This window comes from Mytilus californianus, unplaced genomic scaffold (assembly GCF_021869535.1).
Source record: "Mytilus californianus isolate M0D057914Y unplaced genomic scaffold, xbMytCali1.0.p SCAF_7, whole genome shotgun sequence".
Taxonomy (NCBI): Eukaryota; Metazoa; Mollusca; class Bivalvia; order Mytilida; family Mytilidae; genus Mytilus; species Mytilus californianus.
This window is the reverse complement of record NW_026262723.1, coordinates 112,610,112-112,630,656: the sequence shown is the minus strand read 5'-3', so window position 1 is coordinate 112,630,656 and position 20,545 is coordinate 112,610,112. Positions and strand designations below refer to the sequence as shown.

The window sequence follows — 20,545 nt, the reverse complement described above, 5'->3', positions numbered from 1 at the left end:
GTCTAAAAATAATAAGGACTTAAAATTCTCATGGAGGGAACAAAGATTTAGCAATATTGATCATTCTGATAAAAAAAACGAGTTATTTCAATAACGCCTTTTTACCTACTGGACAAATAATACTCTCTCTCTCTCTCTCTCTCTCTCTCTCTCTCTCTCTCTCTCTCTTTGTCAGTTGTTTGAACTTTTCTAATTTTCCATTGAGTTCGATACTTTAGTTTACGTTTTTGTCATATTTCTATACTCCATTCAATTTTTTTTTCGATACCTTTTGATATTAGACTTTGGTGTATTTTGCAGTTGTGCCTCCATGTCTTACATACCAAATGTTTAGCGACAAATTTCTAAAAATAGAAAATGCTATGTCAATTTATACCTCAGCACAGGTAGATATATACCTTCTGACGAAAAACAATTGTACAACAGCAACAATAATTCATACTTATTTTGCATTATACAAGATAATAAACATAACTACTAATAAAGAAGTGCAGGATGGGGAAAATGAATACAGTGTAATGTTCAAGTTTAATCCAGGGCAACATGAAATAGGATATTATCGTTTGTATGCAAAAATAGGATATCCTGCAAGCATGGCAGACTGGATGGAAGAATCAATGTTTGTGAAAATAGAACAACCACCGCCACATGCATTTATAAAAGGTGGAGCCGGAAGGAATATTGGTCAAGGACCCGCAGAATTTGACGCTCGTTCTGTGTCGTATAGTTTAACTAAAGGCCCCGGTGATCCTTCTGGTCTTATTTTTTCTTGGAAATGTCTTAGTTTTGTAACAAATAATATCTATAACTTACTGCAATTTAATATTGCACCAGTATTAGCTTATAAGGATAAAGGTGACTATAAAAAGAAATGGTACGACACTAACTTTCTTTCATATATAGAAAACAAAGTTCCGTTCATCAATTCGTATGAACTTTACACCGTTGTAAATAGCCTACAAATTTCTAATTCCACATGCATGAAAGGAAGTGAGTTTTACGTCATGACTGTACTTGATAAATATCCCCCAACCAAAGAACAGAAAGACGAAACAACAGAAGCATACGATAATTTTTCATCGACATCCATATCCAATACATGGAACGGGAGCGATGTTACAACTTCAATAATGACAACACTAGAAACAACGGTAAATCAAGGAGAGAATATTGTTAGTACCTGGAGTAATAGGACAACAATTGAAGCAATGACAACAACAGAGGAGGCAACTACGCCAGCGCCTCTCTATGATCTGATAGCTCTGACGCGATTTTTTGAAATTGACTTTATGTATGAAATGGAGTCAAATCCTAAATCTGAATTGGAAGATTTAAAGTATATCCTATCTATTCCAGGAAATAACACACTTGTTTTAAACGAAATGTTAGGATTTCTAAATGATTTATATAATGTAAAATATGAAGCCTTTCTACGGGATACAGACGACTTTTTTGAAGGGATATCTGATATCTCATTGACTCTTGATAGTTTGTATAAATTACGTGAACATTCTGGGTTGCCTGCAAGCGCTAATGATACATTTTTTGATAATCTACTAGAATGGCTACAAAACGCAAATGTATCGAAACAATTTGCATACGATCTTCGAAATTTGTTGGATAGCTTTAAATATGTTCAACCTTACATCAAAAATGCAACAGAGTTGGTAGATGTAATAGGAATAGAAGGATACTTGAAACTAATTATTGATGACTCTGGACAATGTTTGATGAATTATCTAGTAGAAATTTTTAACGGATTTACTAAAATTAACTCATTTGATTGGGATAAAATGGCAAAGCAAGAAACATATTACTTGAACTGGCTAAAGGATGATCTGTTCCACTCTAGTGCTTGTAAATTGTTCAACGGAATCGATGATGGTACCGGAAGTCTGAGTGTTACCCCACAAGATGTCTCAGAGGGAAAGGGATTTTTAGTGTATATAAGAGTAGAATTTGAAGAGTCAGTTAGTTATTTTATACAACATGCGCAATCAGTTTCGGGAAATCCTCCAGTACTAGATATAGAGTAAGTACAGTTTTTAGTTCCAATTATAAACAATTGGTGCCAGAAAATATCGATCATATGATAACAGAAGACACACAGATCTTACGAATGTGCTTTTATCCCAGTAGATTTTAAAAAAAACCTAAAGCAATGTTGATTTTTTTTATGATTTCGGCTATTCTTTTAAGGTCCTTTTTGTCCACATGGCTCTCCGCGCATTTATGTATTTAAACAGCCTTTGCTTTGAAATATTTCGCCTTTGATGTTAATCTTAATAAGCGATTCGAACGCACCAAACTAAAGTTTATTTTCATTACTCATGAATTGAATTTTGTTTGAAAAAAGATGAATGCAGAAAATATATATCATAATTCTTATTCATATATTGATATATAATGCCAAAAAAAGGAATGTTGTATTTGTTGTTGTATTAGTACTCTAAATAGAGTACTTGTGTGCGAAGATGGTCTTTACTTATGTGTATGATAAATGTTTTAATAAGAATATAGCTACATATTCAGTGTTAAACTTGCCTTTGGATAATTTTCTGTCACATGTTCAAACTTGATATGAATTTATATGTTATCAAAGACACAATGTTCTCTTTCAAACTGCTCATGACGAATCTTTGTGAATTGATGTACAGTAGTTTTGTCTACAAGGGACTTATTAGTGACGCTTGAATTAACATAATAAATATATCGGTGCCAACATCCGAACTTTTTTATATTCCAAAACGAAAATGTTTATAGAAATAACTATTCTTCTTAAAACACATTTAGTTTTTAAAGGTTTTTTTTTATTAATTGCTTTCTGAAAAGAACATTATGCATATTTTGGTAGCTTTTTCGACATTCAGGTGCAAGTTTATAACAAAAACAAAAATAATGTCTCTTCAATGATGCTCGACGCCAAAATATTTGAAAATCCAAAACCTAATAAAGTCGCTTAACAGCTGATCAAATCAAACATGATCTAAATATTACCAAACCTGATCCGATGCATTGAGTTCTGACCTAATTTTACTCTCTCGGACTTCAGATGTACTCTTTTGTAGATGCAGACTGAATTGCATGACGAAGACTGCTTTGACTTCTATAATATCGTTAAAGGCCTCATGTCCTTTTTGTACGTTTGAACAACAAAAGGGATTTAAATTTTGGTGGAAAGTCAAAGATTTTGATATCTTCAGTAGAAAATCAACAACAAATGATTACTGGCAATCTTGGATGTTATCTGGTAATAATATAAGCAGAAAAAGTTATTTATACATTACATAGTTACTTCGTACAGGATGCCTCTTTGATTGAATCTGGAGGACAATCACTTCTTGGAAGAGGACACTTTGATGAAATCTGTCGGGCAGTCACTTCTTGTTAGATGATACTTGATTAAATCCATCGGAAAGTCACTTCTTGTTAGATAAAATTTTGAGAAAATCTGTCGGGTGGTCACTTCTCGTAAGTTGACACTTTAATAAAAGACGTTACATCTTGTTACATATACTTTGAATAAATTAGTCGGGCAGTCCCTTTTTGTAAAATAACATTTCGATTAAATCTGTCGGACAGTCAATTCTTGTTAAATGACACTTGATTACATCGATCAGCAGTCACTTCCTGTTAGATGACACGTAAATTAAATCCGTCGGACAGTCACTTACTGTTACGTAATAATTTTAATAAATCTGTCGGACAGTCACTTTTTGTAAGATGACACACTGATTATATCCGTCGGGTAGTGGCTTCTTGTTGAATGAACTTTGACAAAAATAATCCATAGAGCTGTCTCTTCTCGTAAGTTGACATTTTGATTAAAGCTGACGGACATTCACATCTTTTTAAATGACACTTTGAATAAATTTGTCGGACAGTCAATTCTCATTAGATGACACTTCGAATAAATCGGTCGGACAGTCCCTTCTTGTTAGATAACACTTTTGTCAAATCTGTCGGACAGTAAATTCTTGATAGATGACACTTTGATTTAATCTGTCGGCAGTCTCTTCTAGATAGATTGAATCCGTTGGACAATCATTTTGTGTTAGATAACAAGTTCATTAAATCTTTCGGGCAGTGACTTAATATAGTGTGCCCCTTATATATAGCTTTCCGCTTCAATAAAATCTGTCGGGCAGTCAATTCTTGTTAAATGTCTCTTTGATTTAATCTGTCGGGCATTCACTTCATGTAAAATAACACTTTGATTTAATCTGTCGGATAGTCAATTCTTGTTAGATGACACTTTGATAGAATCTGCCAGCAGTAACTTCTAGTTGGATGACACTTGATAAAATATGTCAGTAGTCACCTTTTGTCAAAAAAAGGTCGGATAGTGACTTTTTATAGGATTCAACTTTGATTAAATCTTTCAGGCAATCCTTTTTTGTTAGATGACACTTTTCATATGAGTTGGAGTTCCTTCAGACACTTGTCAAAAACAATAATTTCAAAGGAGCCGGATTACCTAATTTCACATTCATATATACATTGATGAAGTTCTTTCCATAAACAATCCACATTTTTTTTATCGGGTTCCATTAATATATCCTCCAGAACTAGAAATGAAAGAAACAACAGACATGTCTTCCTCTGCTTCATTTGTAGACTTATACCTCGAATTTGACATACGCGGTCATCTCAGTATCATAATCTATGACAAAAGAGACGATTTTAATTTTAAATTTTTCAATTTCCCCCATCGTAGTAGTAATATACCAACTTCACCTGCATATGGGATATACATTTCCCAACTTATTCGGTATTCAAGAACTTGCAGCTGCTAGCCTACTCAGACTTTGTAAAACGTCATTAGTGTCTGAGCAGAAAGGTTGATGTACCAGGGGTATGTCAAAGAACGTCTTGTCCTTTTTCTAAAAAAAAGGTCATTGGAAGATACTAAGACCTTGTTGATAAATATTCCGTATCAACTTCACAAATAAAGGCAACAGTAGTATACCGCTATTCGAAATTCATAAATCGATTGAGATAAAAAAAAAACAAATCCGGGCTACAAACTAAAACTGAGGGAAACACATCAAATATAAGAGGAAAACAACAACACAACACTAAAATGCAACACACACAGAAACGAACTATAATATAGCTATGGCCATTTTCTTGACTTGGTACAGGACAGTTTAAGAAAAATGGTGGGTTGAACCTAGTTTTGTGGCTAGCCAAACCTCCCGCTTTTATGGCAATGTTAAATATAACATTAAAATGACAAGATTACATGACAGGACTACAATACAAATAAATGGGAGAACATATAGGACAGAGACACACACAAATAATAGCTATCAAAAGGTACCAGGCTTATAATTTAATACGCCATAATACACGATGGCCTTGAAGTATAGATTCTAGGTACTGACGTTGTTTATCATCTTAATAACGTGTTATAGTATTTTTTTATTTGTCTTTGTGAATATTACTTTTACTGTTTAGTCTATTGTCGGTTATATCCATTTAACGTGGCTCGGTACTTATATATCCCGTCATTGTGTTATTGCGCTATGGTAACTTTTTGTATTTTTGTCTTTCTTTTTTACTAATGTGCTTTGTCTATATGCCTTTTTGTGTTTCTTTGTTGACATATTGGTTTGTTTTTATAGTGATTAAGATTATAACACAATGATTACTGTTGTACCCCTATTTTTGACAATTTTACCTGTTATGTCTGTTTGTTTTGTTCAAATATCGTTGTCAATATAATGAAATTTTATGCGACTGTCATACGAGTGAGAGGTTTAGCTAGCTATAAAACCAGGTTAAATCCACCATTTAATACATAAGAAAACGCCTGTACCAAGTCAGGAAAGAGACATTTGTTATCAATTTTTTATGTGCTTGAGCTTTTGATTTCGCCATTTTATAAGGAACTTTTTGTTTTGAATTTTCCTCGGAGTTCGGTATTTTAGTTATTTTTTCTATTTACTAGCAATAACGTGATATTCATGACGATTTTACATTTTATTCTTATTAACGTTAACAAATCATTTATAAATCTATCGTAAGCTTATCAATTGTAAATGTATTACATGTATTTTATTGCATTCTCAGAATTGGAAACTAGTGCATTTGTTATGCAAGCCAATGTTTTAAATGCTAGTGCTGGATACCTTATAGAAGCTCACATGCAGCTTGCAACAGGGGAGACAAGCATTAGTATTGGGCCGTCAATACAAACATACTACCGTATGGAGGGTCTTGTGAGATCGAGGATGCAGCCTGGGGTAAGTTAGCTGAAATGGGCTTTGTTGCCGACAGAATGCATTTTTTTACTTTAATTTTTCGGTCCTATATGGGTACACAAGCGCAATTCATTTCAGGTAGCCGGTAATGGTAGCCTTTACCATCATTCATCTGCTCATATCGAAAACTTGCTTGTTTTAAACCTGAGACACACAATAAGTCCTTTCGAAATTTAGTTCTTTACATACATTTAATAACTCAATAGTTTTTACACCTTTATTCTATGGTCCTCTCCTCTCAAAATCAGCACAAATAGTTAATCTCAGTCACTTGTTAAAGATTGAAACATGTCCAATGCACACAACTATTGTGTTCCTCAACTTGAGGCACATTAATGATATTGACCCATATGATAATCGTAAAATGTTTCGGCTAAAATAAAGGCAATCTATATATTAACGCCTTCACAAAACATATTAAAAAGCAGATTTCTGTTTTTCTTTCTTTTTGTTGACTTTTACTTTTCAGTTTATGGAGAGAGGTGTAGGGGAAAGAACTTATTATTTAATTTGTTCACAATCTTTTAATTATTATCCAATACTTCTATAAAATAAATGCGTCGACCTATATTCATTTAATTTTATTAAGGTAAACTTGAGAAAGATTTATTTTAAGTTATTTTTTGTGATTTTGTCCATCAATTTTATCTATTCGATGGAATTGTCTCTTTCTTATAACTTTAATTGAATAGATGGTACGATGGCTTTTTAGCATCCATATGCAAGTTAAAAGCATATTCTGGGCGTAAACATGTTGATTTCATTTAGATATAACCTTTCTGTGTCCTAGACCAACATGATCAGCCTGATTATTTTCGTCCTAGTTTACAAGGTAGCAGTCCATAGATAGACATTTAGTTCTACTCAAATATTTTATTCTGACTATGGTCCGACTAGTATTGGTTCGAAATGCACGTACTTCAGATGAAACAAATATCATTTTCAAGTCTTTGGTTTAACCCAATTGGGATCGAACCCACGATCTTCTGTACGTACTTGAGGCGGGGACCACCCAGTCGTATTTTTTGTAAAAAGTTGTGTTACATATAATTAATAAAACTATTAACTGAATTTATAACGAAATACCACAACAAACTATTGTCGAACTGATTGAATTATTCAAACAGCATCTAAAATATCCATTACGTTTTAGGGGAAAAGAAAGTAACAACAAATGGATGGAATGACGAAGGGTTCCGAACCTCAATTGATACGAGTTATGACTGGAAAGAACAGCTGATTTATCGAATAGTTCAGACGAATTCCGAAGGAAAGGCAACACTTCTATATTATGGTTGTAAGTTGCATATACATAAAGTTTGGAATAATGTCGTTATGTTGATTATACTTTAACTATTAAGGTCCTAAATTAGTATCCATACATTAGAATATATTTGCCTTGTATTAGACCTATCAAATTTAGACTTTTTTTTTCATTTAGAATGTTGAATTGATTTCAATCCAGTTTCACAAGTAAAAAAAACTCTGTAAGCTGCTTATAAGGAATTCGTAATAAATAGAGATAAATAACACAATGACAAACAGTAAAACGACAAAGAAAGAATGCTTTACGAATGAGAATCAAGAAAAGGCCTAAAACGATATTCAATGACATAATTTTTCAAGTTTACAATATGTGATATCAGAAACAGTTAAATGTTGAGTAATAAATTAGATTTTATTTTTCGAACAGATTGTGAACTGTGTGATTGATGTGGTCATTACCATTAAATTGACTCCGACTCCGATATTTGAGTTACAACAAACAAAAAATAATTAACTATACTCCTGTGTTACGTTATATACAAGCATATTAAAAGAGAGAGAAGCACATGAAATATTATAAAGATAATGTATTAAAGTTACATATCTAGATTTAAAAATAAATACATAAATCATCGTTTTACCTGTATATGAAAATTTTTTGTGGGCCAAATGAGTAAAATGAAATATTTTCTTTCTGATGGCTCCTTTGTTTTATTTTTGTCAATTCGATATTCTTTTCTTTTACTACCCGAACATGCTGAGAACAAGCGAAACCCATCACCAATTAAGGGCTAACTCATAGGTTGCATTCATAAGGACCAAAATAAGGTCGAATTGTTGTCTACAAGACAATTCCCATAATAACCGATATGGTGTAGCTTATGTCATAAAAACTGAACCGAACTGACCGCTGTTTCCGAATTATCATACTCCCTCTGCAAAGAGGGGGTATATAAGAATGAGGAGATGTGGTTTGATTGCCAATGAAACAACTATCCACAAACGTTCAAATGAAGTGAATGTAAGCAATTGTAGGCAACTGTAAAGCCTTCAATCATGAGAAAAACCCATACCATTGACGGCTATAAAAGGCCCCGTCATAAAAAATATGAAACAATTCAATTGAGAAAACTAACGACCTAATTGATAACAAAACAATCTTCGAAAAACAGATATGACAGACATGAACCACTGAACTACTGGCTCTCGACTTGTGACAGGCACATAAAGAATGTGGCGGGGTGAAACATGTTATAGTGTTTTACCACCGTTCTTCCATTACATTTCTGTTGTTTTATTCTCTGGATCTACAAATAATAACTTCCTGTTAGTTTTCCTAGGTATATAAATTATTCCAACACAAAGTAGCCATGTATGAAATTTTCGGTGCATTTACGGAACTACAAATAAGAGTTTCCTGAAAATCCGCCACTAGGCTTTATTGAACATGTTTTACCGTGTAAGCGTTTTCAGATTCCTTCAACATCAACGTCAACTTCCTTTTTAACAAACAATTAGAGCGGGGGTATAATAAGTGAGCAATATCTTACAGTTCTACTTGTTATTTTAATATCCCCTCTAATTAATGTTTAAAACAAGTCATGCAATTTTTTTTTATCTTAATCATAGCTTATGTCCCTTAAATGTTTTGTTACAGCAGAGGCAGAGAATTACATCAAAGTAAAGCCTGGTATCGATGCAGATGGTTATAATGTTACAATAAAGATACAGATCTATGATATTTTTATCGATTATACAGAGTGTATCAAAAATATCGGACAGGTATTGACAAATAGTAATAAACAAAAAAGAACACAAAACAATTAAAACAAATATCGAGCATGGATGCACATGTTACAAATAATATAATATTAGACATAATACATGACAAATCGCCCCACTAGAAAATCGCCCCACACCTAATCGCCCCACTTTTTTACCAACTCGCCCCACTTTCTGAAAAATCGCCCCACTTTTGTTTACCAACTCGCCCCACTTATGAAAAAGGGTAAAATCCCATTAAAAATAGTTTGGATAACTTGCTCCATTTATGAAAAGGGTAAAAATCCCTCTGAAATAAGGTCTGTCAACTCACCCCACTTGTGAAAAATAGATAAATCCTGATGAATTTAGTAATGCCAACTCGACCAACTTGATGCAAAAACCATGCTTTTCCCGTTTGAATGGTTTTACACTAGTCATTTTGGGGCCCTTTATAGCTTACTGTTCGGTGTGAGCCAAGGCTCCGTGTTGAAGACCGTACTTTGACCTATAATGGTTTTTCTTTAACAAATTGTGACTTGGATGGAGAGTTGTCTCATTGGCACTCATACCACATCTTCTTATATCTATTTTGTAGTTCTTTTCTTTTTGTTAAAATAAAGCAGAAAGAAGTGAGTATCAGTATTTCTGTGACATGAATACCAACTAGCCCCACTTGTGAAAAATAGAAAAATCCTGATGAATTGAGTCTTGCCAACTCGCCCCACTTATGAAAAATAGAAAAGTCCTGATGAATTGAGTCATGCCACCTCATAGTCAATAAAAATAATTTAATTAACTTTCGTTTTAAGTCAGTGGGGCGAGTTGGCAGACCTGAAAATTACATATTCATCTAGATTTTACCTTTTTCATTAAGTGGGGCGAGTTGGCAGGAGAAAAAATAACAGGATTTAACCCTTTTCACAAGTGGGGCGATTTTTTAAAAAGTGGGGCGAGTTGGTGAAAAAGTGGGGCGAGTTGGTGAAAAAGTGGGGCGATTTGCCAGTGGGGCGATTTGTCCTGCTTCCATATTAGACTCGTATGTATTTATAACAAGCAACAACATATATATATAGAATATTGATGTAAAGAAAAACATCTGACAAGAATGCAAATATAACAATCAACAAAATAATCAGAACATTATGAGCACAAATTAAAAAAAATATCTGTCAGAGAAGAACGTTCAAACATCAAACATAAAACATATGATATCTTTATCAGTTTGAACTGTAAACATATTTTATTTAAGAAATCGTTATAATATATAGCTACAAGGGTAAAGACATAGAAACGAAATATACAAAAGATTCAATAATTGGGATTAGGAAACAAGAGCAGTGCTCTTATATAAATCCGTCTCCTTAGAAATATAAAATACTTTATAATTATTGATCTTTATTAGGTAGACCTCTATCATAGTTAATCGACTTAAGAAAATATATCGGTCAATAATGTATATATGACAATTACAATTTAGAACTATGGTATATCAATCAAATGCATGCAATTTGCCCAAAATATTGATATCTAAAATTATCTGCAATCAAACATTGAAAATGGCAACTTTATCTTTATATACACATAATTCTTAGTGTCTTATTATGAGAAATATTTTCTTTTCAATGTCTTGAAAAACAATATTTTTCTTATAGAACAGATAAATGTCTTTTGGTTGCTGCTTTGTTCATGTATTTCTAACATAACATCTTGCTTTATGCGCAAAAAATGCCGGTCAAATCAGATTTATTGAAGACAAAAAAAATATTAGTCGCGTATCGCATGTGAAATTGAACCTTCAAATCATAAAAAAAAACCTTAATATTTAAAAAAAAAAGAGGAAAAAGATACAAAAATGAGGCAGAGGATACCAAAATTATTAACAGACACGCTCCTGTCAAAGTTAAAAGAATTAAACGTATACGCCAACCAGATTGGCTTGCAGATGAGGTGAAAGACGCTCAAAAGAAAAGAAACTACAATCAAAGCAAGAGGGATTGGAAACAACTTCCATTATTGGTTCAACAAATGTACCAAATTAATAGAAAACTCTAAACAGTCCTATTTCAAGCAAGAAATAGAAAATAACAAAAACCGAAAGAAATTTGGGCTTTACTTTAAGATTTAAAACCCAAAGCACAAAATGAAATTCCATCTACCATGAATTTTGACAATAAAGAATATGATCATATGCAAGATATAGAAAATCATTTCAACACACACTTTACAACACTAGGTGATAAATATATTGCAAATAACACGCAATTTTAAGCAAAAAAAAATAAATGATTATGTTCAAGATAAAAAACCCGCTGGTGTTAAATTTAAGATTCCGTTTATTAAGCTAGATGAAACTAAGAAATTATTTTCTATACTAAAAACATCCAAAGCGACTGGACTTGATGAAGTTGGTCCTTTTTTCATCAAATTGTAATCGGAAGCTTTAGCCCTAAGTATAACGTAATTAATAAACTTAAGTATACTAGAAGGTGTTTTCCCAGAAAATCTTAAATTAGCTAAAGAAAATCCAATATTTAAAAATGATGATAAACACACGCCAGAAAACTACAGACCTATATCAATACTTCTTACTCTATCAAAAATAATTGAAAAACATGTCACAATACATTTTTATCTATATCTGTAAAAAATAAAGTATTACATGAGGCACAATCTGGATTCCGATCTAACCACTCATGTCAGGCAGACCTTACCAAATTAATTGACTACTGGCTTAAATGTATTGATAATGGAAATATTGTAGGAACAATCTTTCCTGATTTAAAAAAAGCATTTGATCTGGTTAATCACGTCATTCTCTGTCTAAATTCCATTTATACAAAGTCTCTGGTCATTCAATAAAATGGTTTGAGTCGTACCTGTCTAACAGAAAACAAAAAGTGTGCTCTGGTAATACAGCCTCAGATTCTAAATGTATCAAATATTAAGTTCCCCAAGGGTCTCTTTTAGGTCCCCTTCTGTTTGTTTTATTCATAAATGACATGACTTTAAAAGCCACTCATACAGCCATTGATATGTATGCCGATCATACAACACTTCATACATATAGATCAAATAAGGAAGAGATAGACAGAAAATCACATTACGATGCCAACACCATCATAATTGGTGTTTGAACAATATGATGGTTATAAATCCTTAAAAAACTACTTCCATGTTAATTGGAATGAATAAGAAACGAATGTTGCTAGGAAATCATATGAATGTGTCAAAACAAGATAGCACAATCACACCTGTTGAAATACAGAGACTTGTGGGTGTAAATATAGACAAAAATTTGGACTGGAAATTTCAAATTGACTATGTATGTAAAAACTTAAGTTCTCGTATCGCACTGCTATCTAGAATTAAGAAATTTTTGGATATTGATAGTAGAAAGCTGTTTTATAAGGCTTATATTCTTCCCATATTTGATTTTTGTTGCTCAATATAAGGAAACTGTTATAAAGATCGATATAAAAAAATTCTTAAAATGCAGAAAAGAGCTGCAAGGATTATACTTGATGCGCCAATACTAACACCTAGTAAAAATTATTTAAAGAGCTAAAATGGTTAAATTTCAAACCTAGAATTGCATATCATGAACTTATTCATAAAATTCTCAACGATAAAGCACCTGATTACTCGGTTGTCCTATTGTTAACCTACATAGTAGAAATCTAAGGTCATCTGCAAATGATAATTTATCTGTTGAACGACCGAACACAAATTCAATGAAGAAATCTTTCACATATCTCCTCAATACTTTGGAATAAACTACCAAATGAAATAAAATGTTGTAAAATCCTGGACACTTTTAAACAAAAATGTGTAAATTTCTTGACTGTCAATGATTTATAACAACTCACTCATATATTCTAATGATTTTGTATTGTATGTATATATATATGAATTTAATGTTCTCTTGTTCTACAGACGACAATGTATAGTTAGCATGAATATTGCATCTACATAATATGTTCAAAATTGTGAGCTTTGTAATATTTGTACTGTTTGTTCTTAGTGAGGGCCTCAAGGTAGATTAGTGAATGCTTATTGAGTCACTCTCTTTAAATAAAGTCATTACTTACTTACTTACTTACTTACTATCAAACGAATGGATAACAACTGTCAAATTCCTGATTTGGTACAGGCATTTTCTTATGTAGCAAATGGTGGATTGAACCTGGTTTTATAGCTAGCTAAACCTCTTACTTGTATGACAGTCGCATCAAATTCATAAGTGTTTCTCGTTTTTCGTTTTTCATGTAAATAAGACCTTTGGTTTTCCTGTTTGAATAGTTTTACACTAGTCATTTGTGGGGGTCCTTTGTAGCTTGCTGTTTGATGAGAGCCAAGACTCCGTGTTGACGGCCGTACTTTGACCTATAATGATTTACTTTTTACTAATTGTGACTTGGATGGAAAGTTGTCTCATTGGCACTCATACCACAACTTTTTATATCTATAGACTAGAGAATTTATAAAAAGTAGTGGAGTCGAAAACGATAATCAACTTTAGACTAACGTCGCTCGTTGATTATCGTTTACGAACCCACTACTTCTTATAAATTCTCTATTGCATATTAACTTTTCTAAATACACAAATATTTTAATAATCTAAAAAAAAACATAACCTTTCCACAAAAATCGATAATGATTTTATAAATCATCTAGCGTGAAACCAATTTTGTTTTATATTCGAAAATGAGACAAACTATACATAACCATAATACTGAGAAACGTTTTAGGTTTTACCCACTTATACCACATCAAACCAACATAGTGTATCGTCATTCTTATATTCCTCGGCTGAAGATGTGGATTATTACTGGAAAACTGGGAATGTAAAACAAGTGGCCATGAATGCAGAGGTAGCCGGAACACCGGTCAAAGATTTGGTATGTTATTTCTCTCTAACATCAAAGTCAATAAGCAATTTGATTGTGTTTTTATTATTTTATATAATGATTACATAGAAAATCTGTCAACAATATAAGTCCTTATACTTTCAGTCCACATCGAATTTCGGTATTGACCGATATGTATGTGTGTTTAGTTTGTGGTATTAAAATTTATCAAATATACCAGAATTATAATTGTGTACGCCTGGCGCTCAAAATAAAACAGTTAGTAGGCAACATTATTATTCAAAGGTGATAACCAATAAAATACAATATACAAACATACAACAACATCAACATATCTATCCAATAGGAATAATAGATAAAAAAATTCCTTTACTAAATCTAAACAACATTGCCAGTTTCTACAATTACAATTTGTTTCTGCAGAATACAACTACAACAATATTTGATACTGAACCTGCACAATGGGTGAACATTGGGGTAGAAATACTGTCTGATGGTACAAATGTTACAAAAACATTTGATGAACTGTGGGATATGTATAAACATCCTGATTATGGGGATGTAACAAGTGATATAATAGAGGTAAATATATTGAGCTGAATATAACATTGACATTATTAAATTCAAGTTTTGATATCATGATTTAACTTTTAGCTGCAATATTCTAGTGCTTCTTGCTTAATTATGCTCTCCGATACTGTTCTTTTAAGAATTTTTATTGTCTACAGATTTTCAACAAATTTGAGTTAAATCAACCCTAAACAACTTCTTATATCAGCCAATCAATTTGGCAGATTTTTTTTAAAACGTGTTTTAGTATTCATATAGGCAGAATATATTGAAGTTTTTTGAAAACTATGTGTGATAACTTTAGAAACATTGGTGGAAGATACCAAAGGGACATTTAGCACTCTTAAGTGGAAGAGAAATTAACACCGTTGCAAAATAAAACGAAACATACGAAAGAAAGGGCGATCTCAGGTGCTCATAATGGATAACAGATCCTGCTACAAAAATGTTTTTGTATCGAGTGACTGTAAAATTGGTAAGATTATGTAAGACTCTGTTTTTTCGACTTGCCTTCTTCAAATCCAAGTACGCTTTTGATGTTTTCATAATTTTCTGACTTCTTATAGACGTTGTCTCTAAAAATTGGCCAATAATTAATGATTTTTAAAAAGGGAGATGAGGTATAAATGCCAATGATACAATTTATTTTCTTTTTATGTGGCAGGTGGGTTTACTGTTTTAGAATATGTGCCTTATGTATTAGTTTTACATATAATGAACATACTTCTTCCATTCATATAGTTTTTTTCGTATTTCAACCGATTGTTTTTTTTTTTTTTTTTTTTTGACTTATTCCTGACATGGTTACTTTCTTGGGTACCCTTTTCATGTGCTTCTTTTTGCAGAAATGATACGCAAGTTTTGAATATAGAGATTTTTTTTTGGAACAGGGGGAGGGCATATTAAAAAAAAACAACGGGAAACTATTTTTATTAATCGACATTAAATGAAATAAAAAAAAGCGGTTATATAATCCAATATTGTGAATATTGCATCAAATTACATATATAGATATCGTTATTTATAAATGTATTTGAATAGATACCCCTCTAATATGTAATGTTTTAACCCTAAACTCACATATAAATAGTTTCACTATAGCTTATAGATGCTCCAATTTATTTTAGCAATTGACAACTTTTTCCACGATACTGGCTGAAACATCTAATGCAAGTGATGGAACATCCACTGTGAATTTAGACCAGGTTGCTAACAGTATTGGTACAATCATTGGAAACAAGCTATTCACCGCAAATTCCTCAGCCGTATGTTTTATTTATTATTCTTTCTAGATAAAAATGACGCTAAAACAAACTAACGGAATTGCAATAACCCCAAAAAGAACGCGACTGGCTGGTGCATTGCCAGGGCAAGGAAGTTATGTTATGCATGCATCACCCGTCATGTAAATCCACACTTAGTCAGCATGTAACAATCAGAATTAAGATAGCTTCAGTAATTTTCAATTTTCTGGCATCTAAAACTGTTGTAACGATACTACCTGAAAATATAAGGATATGGGTAGTAAGTCGAATGTTAACCGGAATTTGTTATAGTATCAAATACCGTCACTAATATAAAAAAAAAAAAAACAGGATTTAGTGAATTACTTATCTGGGTAAGTTGATCAAGCATACGATCTGGGTTTTTTTTTCAGACAGTTAGATACAAAATATGTTCAAAAGAATATATTATTTTATAGATAATGCAAGTTTTACGGTTTGTATATTTTGTTTTTTTTTTGTTGTTTTTTTGTTGTCGTTTTACACACATTGGGGTGTCGGGTTTGCCGAGCAGACGACCTCCACTTTGGGCAATCCTGATACCCCCAAGGTGTGTCAAACGACAAGAAAAACTTAAAGAATGCGCATTATGTGACTAACATACCGTATGTTAAGTCTTGCAGGAAATTGTATCCCATTCTACCGACCAAATTGAAGTGGGACATTCTTTTTTTATGCTTTGAACCACTCTTAACTGCTCATTATGAAGTGAAATAAAACTCACTATTCAAGATATGGCCAGTTATATTTCAAATGTTTCTGTTATTGCATGAAGCAAGAAACAAATGGGAAAAATGAATTGTTACGATTGTTAAAAACAAATAAATCAAGTCAATGGCTTAGGAATTTATCTATTTGCTTTGGGGGTAAAATGTTGGTTTTTTGTCTCTGGGATCATGAAAGTTTTACCACGGAAAAATATATATATTCAAAATCAAATTTAAAACGAATTCCTGATTTCTCATTTTTGCCTGGCTATAAATTTTTTTTTATTTAAATATGAATAAGGATGGAATATTATACCCCTATTAGATTACTGGGCTGTTCCCTACAGAAATGCGTATATTTGGTAATTTGATAGTGTAAAAGGTAAAGATAAATGTAAAAAAAAAACACACTGGCACAAAGAGAGCCCAAAATCGAAATGTTCATTTAGTATCTTGTGGAGAGTTGTCTCATTGGCAATCATATGCATTTCTCGGTGCTGAGTGTTCTTGAGTTTGTTTGTACTGTATTCCTGACACGAAGTTTTATCATTTTAGCGATATTTATTAACATTGTCATATAAGCGGTAGGTTTAGCTAGCCATAAAACCAGGTTCAACACACCATTTTTTCTTTAAATGTCCGGTAACAAGTCAGGAATATGTTAGTTGTTATCAAATAGCCCGTTTCTATGTATGTTGGCATTTATTTTTGTTGCACTTAAGTGTTTCTGTTGTTCCGTTGTTTTCCTTTGATAGCTGATGTGTTTCCCTCGGTTTTAGTTTGTAACCCGGATTTGTTTTCTCTCAATCGATTTATGACTTTTGAACAGCGGTATACTACTGTTGCCTTTATATATCACATCTTATTGTATGTTACATGAAAAACAAACATCACAGTACAATTTCCAATACGTTACGATGGATACCTTTTATAATACCTCCATATTTTGTTCTCACTTCTTAATTTTAATAATCCTACACATGAGTGGCTTTTTAAAAGTGTTATGCCAGCATCAAATGCATCTCGTATAATGTACCTTCATTGTAGCGATAAGGTAACATAACTTTACTTATCGAAGGTTAAACTGTGCGTTAACGATGTTTTCTGGTATTTCAGTCTAAAATGATCGAGGAAAAGATTGTTTCTGCCTTAAACCTTCAAAAACCATTAAATGGAAAAGTGTGCAGTATAACCCCAATTGACAACAACACACGGTTTCTATCGAATGAACTATTTTTTTAACAAACTGTAGCTTTTATTTTTATTAGGGTAAAGATTTACCTCACACAGGTGATTGTATGCCTAGAAGCACATTTCATTGAAAATTGGTATCGTCCAGGTTGTTTCTTCAAAAGATAGACATATCGTTCTGAAAGGAAAAACCGAAATATATGTATATAGATCACGTATTAACACGTTAAATATAAGCTATGGGCATCAATTAGTTTGTGTAATTTCGGAGTAGGGTTGGAATCTTTTTTTTCAAATATACTTTACTGTGGGTTAGCCGTTTCGTTAGCAGTCACCATCATATAGGTGTATGACTGTTGGTTATATTGATGATTACGAATCTGAATAGTAGCTGGAGCTTGAATGCATTGTTAATTCATTCTGTTGTTGTGTCATTTGTATGTACGAGTGACATCACTTTGTACTATGTTCCAATTCCAATAAGTCTGGCGAAAGGATTGACATCTTCATCATGTAAGCTGTAGCTGTACGGGATACAACTGTTTCACATCTCATTGTACTGCCTCCATCTCAGTAAACAATTTCTGCCAAATATTTGTGTTTTAAGTTTTACTTTCAGACTTAAAATGTTACGTACATATATATCTTAATTTCAGTGATTATAAAAAAAGTTAATTCACAAAAACATGGTTATTCTTTATTATGATAACAGTTTGTTAATATTTGTACATTTTGCAGTCCAAGGCATTAGAAGGAAATAAAGGTCTATTGGAAAAAACTTGTAAAATTGACCAGTAATGAGGCATATCCAAAGTATGAAGACTACATTTCTACGTGTCATGGTAATATCTTAAAACTATACATGATGTATAAAAGTAAATAACAAAAATTCCGAATTCAAGGGAAATCTAAAACGGAAAATCCTTTATATGTAAAAATCAAAAGCTCATACACACCAACGAATGGAAAACAACTGTCATTGGTACAGGCATTTTCTCGTGTAGAAAATGTATAAACCTGGTGTATAGCTAGCTAATCATCTCATTTGTATGACCAGCGTGAAAGGGTTGGAAGACAACTTACACAGACAATTTGGCAAATCGTAAGGGAAAGAAATTTAGACATTATGCAGTTGATTTAAATATTTGTTTGATTTGTTCTTTCGAAATATAGGAGGGGGAGATAAAATAAATCAAGAGATTCATTAGATTTCTTGATAATTATCTAAAATATTCCATATCACTGAAGCTATTTATATATATAAGTTACCATTTCTAAAACAAAAGCAATACATCCTCGAATTACAAATATCGAACATGCTTTGTTATTTTCTTAACGTCCAGTAGCAAAACTTTTCTCACTCCAACCACATCTCTCAATTTCATTATCTACGCTGACAAATACTATCTTCTCAGGTATGCTAAGGGTCCTTAACAATGCTTTGGAAGCCATATTACCCAAGACATCAAAGGATACACCAACAGCATTAGATATATATACAATAATGTCGGATATCTCCAGCAGACAGGAATTATCTGGACCAAACGACGCTGATCTCACTTCTGCAGAAAGGGCATTTATTGCTTCACAGATTGCTATGAAGAATGAACTGGATGCGGATAACAAAAATAATGTTGTAAGTAAAGTTAACAATTAAAGTAGATTTAATTTATACAGTTTAGATGTTATACAATGTGCTATACAAGAAATTGACCACCACAACCCAAAGCAGCATATAGTATGGGTACTTTTGTCTGTCTAAAAATCATTATTGCAATTTAAGATCATTTAGAAGATACTTGACTGACACATTTCAGCTATTCACAATGGTTAAACACATTTCGAAAAAAACTACGAAAATTTCAGAAAAAGATCAATAAAGGCAACAGTAGTATACCGCTGTTCAATAGTCATAAATCGATAAAGCGAAAAACAATTCCGGATCACAAACTAAAACAGAGGGAAACACGTCAACTATATGAGGAAGACAACGGAAAAACAAAAACACAGAACTGCAACAAAATATACGCCAACATGCAAAGAAACGGACTATTTGATAACAACTGCCATATTCCTGACTTGGTACATGACATTTCAAGACAAAATGCTGTGTTGAACCTGGTTTTATGGCTAGCCAAACCTCCCGTTCATATGAAATTTTTCAAAATACAGCTAAAATGACAACACTACGTGACAGGAATACAGTACAAATAAACGTAAGAACACTCAGGACAGAGAAATACATAAATAGATAATATAATAGTACATTAAAGCATGTACAATGCAGAATTACAACGGACACCTCACATGAATTTACGACAGTACACCAGGACACCACAAACGAAGTATGACCTGCGCGTCACATAATTGGATCAACGCCTCAAAAAGTGACGTATCTTTAGTGACATTTATATATACATATTCGTTACGTTTTGGAGAACGTGTCTTTCAACACACAATTGGCATTCCTATTTGAACCAATTGTTCTCCTTTTCTTGTCGACTTGTTTCTTAATTCATATATGGCAGAATTATACTCCTTTTAGCCTTTTTAGCTCACCTGGCCCGAAGGGCCAAGTGAGCTTTTCTCATCACTTGGCATCCGTCGTCCGTCGTCCGTCGTCGTCCGTC

The 20,545-nt window shown here is 32.6% G+C and overlaps 1 protein-coding gene across 2 annotated transcripts in view; it reads left to right on the top strand.

Annotated features, from left to right (window-relative positions):
• The window catches only part of LOC127708011 (uncharacterized), a 174,800-nt gene that overhangs the window by 7,103 nt on the left and 147,152 nt on the right, over positions 1-20,545 (top strand). The window lies entirely within an intron of this gene.